The following is a 4,586-nucleotide window of genomic DNA, read 5'->3' on the forward strand; positions in this document are numbered from 1 at the left end:
AGAATGTTAAGCAGATTAGAAGTATATGATTAATTCTGGAAAAAAAAGTCTCAGCATTTGCATAGCTAATTTACTCTCTTACGCTTGATAGCACTTGCATCAGATTTACTTAGTGAATGTTTAAATATATATATATTTATATATATAAAGGAGTACCTTTCTTAGGGATACTGATTTTACAGACCACTGATAATTACTATGTCTCTTGGGTCCTGCAGGAAGCAGATGCCAACAGGGAGATAGGAGAGTGAGCAGTTTATTAGGGAATAATACCAGTGAAAAATAAAAGGAGTAGGATGCAGAATTGGGCAGGGGCAGCTTTCAGAACATGATGTTGATTGAAACATGAAGGTTTTGAGGGAAAGAAACGAAAATTTTACAGGGAGAACGTGAAAGCAGCAGGCAGGTCTGACAAAGTCTTGGCCAACCCAATGGGGAGCTTGGAGGAAATCTCTCCCTGTTAGAGGAGCCCCATGTTGGGCAGACGTGGCAAGGTATTAGTGCCCACTTGGTGCTCACCTCCTAGCTGGCGGCTCCCTAGGAAGAGCATGGCGTCAGCCCAACCACTGAGTATATATCCTGAAGGCCCAGCAGCTGGAGGCTGACAGTCAACAGCACCCCCTTTATCTGAATTGCCTGTTTTCTCAAAGGCAGATGTGAGCAGTGCGCAACTACTACTCATACAAAAACTTACAGTGCTCCTGCCCACACAACCGGAGTGTTGATCTCACATCTCTCCCCTTCTTGCATGTCCTTTCTAGGCCCACCTCAACATTTCACTCCCCTTATTTTTCTGCAAATGCTGCCATCAGTGCTATCTGCTAGAGAGATCCCACCATAGGACTCTCCAAGCCTCTCCCACCCCCACTCCCTCTCACCTCCACAACCATGTTGAGAACTGAAGCCCAGATGGGCTCTCAGGAATTAGAAGCAGTACCACAGGAAACTACTTAGCGGCTAAAAGGACTTTGCCAGATGATCTGACATGGTTCTTTTGGTAAAGACGTAGTCCAAGTTACTAATGCGTAACAATTTTACACCAGCCCCCTTGCCAGGGGGGTAGAAAAAGCACTTCCTATTCCCTGCATTATCTCACATCTTATTCACATGTATTTATTTGTGTCATCACCAAAATAACTACATTTTCAAATAAGTTGAACTAGCTTTCTATTTTTAAAGGAAGAGCTCTGACGTTGAACTAGTAACAGTAGTGTTTTACTTCTTATGCTAAGTGAAACAGGTTGAGAAAGACAGGTGCCATGATTTCACTCCTATGTGGAACCTGAAAAACAAAACAAATGGATAAACAAACCAGCCAAAAGAATTGGACTTGTAAAGGCCGAGAACAAACTGATGATGGTTGCCAGAGGGAAGGGGTGCGAGGGATGGACAGAGTGTGTAAAGGTGAGTGGGGGGGGTACAGGAGACCAGTTATGGAATAAGTCACGAGGCTAAAAGGTGCAGCATCGGGAATAGAGTCAATGACATTGTAACTGTGTCGTATGGTGACACAATTTTTTATTTATTTTTTTTTAGTTAGCCTTTTTATTGTTGTGTGTGTTGTTGGGTTTTTTTAATTGAAGGTCCCTTACTGGTCCTGTTTCCATGAGTGCCAAGACCAGGGGACAAGGGGAGGGGAACGAGGTAGCGCAAGGAAGGGTCATCTCCACAACATTTCATTTATACACAGAACTAAACAGACAAGCACAGAGTCACTATTGCGGTTAGAAGTTGGCAGCATGGGAAAAGGGGGGAACAGGTGGGGAACTGGGGTGTCGTTAAAAAAATACAGGCCCCCCCCAAACTGGGGTGCCTGGGGGGAACTTGGTCTGCTTCAACCCAAGAGGAATCAGAAGATCAAAAGCGGTTTGGGAAAGCCAGAACCGTCAGGGATAGAGGGAGGAAGAAGGTCCAGGGGATGAGGGAGCTGTTTGGCAACTGGGGTGAAGGGATTGCCCTCCCCCTGCTGGGATCCCCCCAGCCCCTCCGGTCTGGCAGGAAGGGGGCAGCCTGCAACCCCCATGGGCAGGTCAGGGGCTGCCAGATGCTCCAGGCAGCGGGCTGGAGGGCTTGCCCTCCAGAGAGATGATGCCACTGCCCCCCAGTTTCTCTGCCAGGGTGCAGTGGTCCTTGACCTCCTCGTAGCAGTTTGCTTGTAACTGATGCTTGATCCCGGTCAGCTTTTTCTTGATAGCATCCTTGGAGCTGGCATAAATCATTTTGCTCTTAAGGGGTACAGACTCAGGTGCCCAGAATGTAAACACCGGGTCCTCCTTCTTGCTCTCCTTGGTCTCCTAGGTTGCGCCATAGAGGGCATAGCGGCAGTCCTTGTCTGGTAGCATCTTGACAAAGGTGGCGTAGGGGTCGTCTACAGTCTGGCCCACATCACCTACCAGGATCTCCTTGCCCTCCTCGAGGATGATGTTCTTCTTGTCCTCGCTCAGGCAGAAAAGTACTGCCTTCTTGCACTCCTTCACCTCCTCTGGTGTTGAAGACTTACGCACCTTCATGTCATTGAACACTTTGATGACACCATCAGAAACCGCCAGGCCAGAGGCTGGGGCGAGCTGAGCACAACACACAGAGATGCTGAATCACCATGTTGTTGTTATAGACCTGAAACTAATGACGTTGTGTGTCAGCTATACTCAAAAAGGCTTTTTTTTGAAAAAAGCTAGAGGTCTAGCTTTGAACTGATTAGTGTTTTTCTTCATAAGGCAAGTGAGTTAGTCCTACTCTGCTCCCTCGGTTCCTCAGACCATATCAGAGAAGAAATCTGCACTTCAGCACTTACGCAGAGGAAGAGTGGTGTCAGAATAGATTATCTCATAATGCCCACGTCATAGTTTCCACGTCATGCCGATTAACATCAACTTGGCTTTCAAACTCAACTTGGATTCTTAAAATCTTCTATATATTTACTCACTTTCTCCAAACTTCTAAAACTACAGGACGCGTAGGGGAGGATAGAATGTCCTTTTTAATTTTTCCTAGTTATTTTGAAAATAGTCACTTATTTATTTTGAATTCATTACTTCCCAGCTAGGTGCTAAGGCAGGAGTTGCAAACTCAGAGGCTCAGGAAGCCTGTGCATACCTCAAAGAAACAGTCAGTGGGGGCATGGGGACCATGGTGAACTGGACCAGATAGGCTCCGGTCAAAAGGCTGCAGCTCTTGCTCAATTGCAGTTCGTTGAAATGTGGTAAGAATGTAGGCCCAGAATGGCCAAACTTCCAATTTCCCAAGAGAAAACCAAAATATGGGATTTTTTTTAAATGCAGCAATAGGAAGGCAATTTGGTACCCTATCCAGTATAAAATGTTTATACTCTTAACCAGTTGTTAAGAAACAAAATTCAACTGAGTAAATTGAAAGGTCTAATTGGCTTTATTGAATGATTCACAAATCAGGCAGCATGCCACCCACCAAGTAGAAGGGCACTCTGGGAAGTCATACAAAATGATGGGTTTTTATAGGAAGGAAGGTGGAGTGAGGAAGATGTAAACAGAAGAAAAGAAAGACTGTTCCAAGCAAGATCACCTTATGTTAGGGGAAGGGCAGGAGGTGGGGGGTCTTACTAGGCAGATTACCTCATCTTCCCTTGGGGGTTGGAGAGGGCGCAAGGCACAGATTACCTCAGTGGTGCTTATCAAAAAATTCCTGATTGACAGGCTGAGACATATTTCTGGGGGAGGTTGAAACTGCAATTAGGTTAGGCAGTAAGCTCTGGGTTAGTAACTTGGGCTGGCCCAAGTAAAAGCCATTTTGGATCTAACAGCATCCTACAGAAAAAAAATCCTATCAAGTACACAAAGATATAGGTAGATGGCAGTTATTTGTAACAGTGAAAATGGGGGTTGGGGGCAGAAGTAAAGGGTCATCAATTGAGAATTGAATAAACCAATGGAGAACATCCACAAAATGGGGGGAAATATATGACTATCCTAGCAAAGCATTTTTCATTTTTCTTTTTTCCTTTTTCTTCTTTCTCTTCTTCTTTCATCCTTTCTATCAGTCTATGTATCCTTCTTCTAGAGTAGAAAAAGCAGCTAAGTGTCATTCCTTAAAGCACCTGTAATGCAGACCAAACAAATAAACAAGCAAAACGAGTAGCCTTGAAGCAACTTCACTCTTCCCTGTCCTTTGAGTGATAACCATTTAGTCACGCAAATATATGGCAAGAAGGCCCCCACCTCTGGGAAAATATAAGAGCATCTTTGTTTGGTCTGGCAAAGCTGCCCCTCCCTTTGATATATTTAAAAAAAATTGCTTTGTTTAATAACATCTCCAAGAAGGAACCACTTGGAGAGGAAGGTCCTTGCCCTATCTGAGATAGCGGCCAAAGCTTTGGTTGGATTCTCCATGCTATGGACTAGACTCTCAAAAATGACTGCTTTTTCAGGAGGAAAAATTCCAGCAGACTAGAACATGTAGAGATATTTTGAAGAAGCTTTTGGGTATTTGAGCTGAGCTCAATAATAATTATCCTGGGAAAAATATTTTAGCTTTCTGTCTTAGGTAAAGCTTGACTAAAATAAGGTGAAAAAAATCATGATAAATTTAATTCAATAAATATTTGTTGAGAC

At 44.2% G+C, this 4,586-nt stretch overlaps 1 pseudogene; it reads right to left on the reverse strand.

Annotated features, from left to right (window-relative positions):
• Positions 1–1,693: 1,693 nt before the first annotated feature.
• Positions 1,694–2,525, reverse strand: LOC121492994 (annotated as a pseudogene).
• Positions 2,526–4,586: the final 2,061 nt, after the last annotated feature.

The sequence above is a fragment of the Vulpes lagopus genome, chromosome 1, assembly GCF_018345385.1.
Source record: "Vulpes lagopus strain Blue_001 chromosome 1, ASM1834538v1, whole genome shotgun sequence".
In the NCBI taxonomy this organism is placed as follows: Eukaryota; Metazoa; Chordata; class Mammalia; order Carnivora; family Canidae; genus Vulpes; species Vulpes lagopus.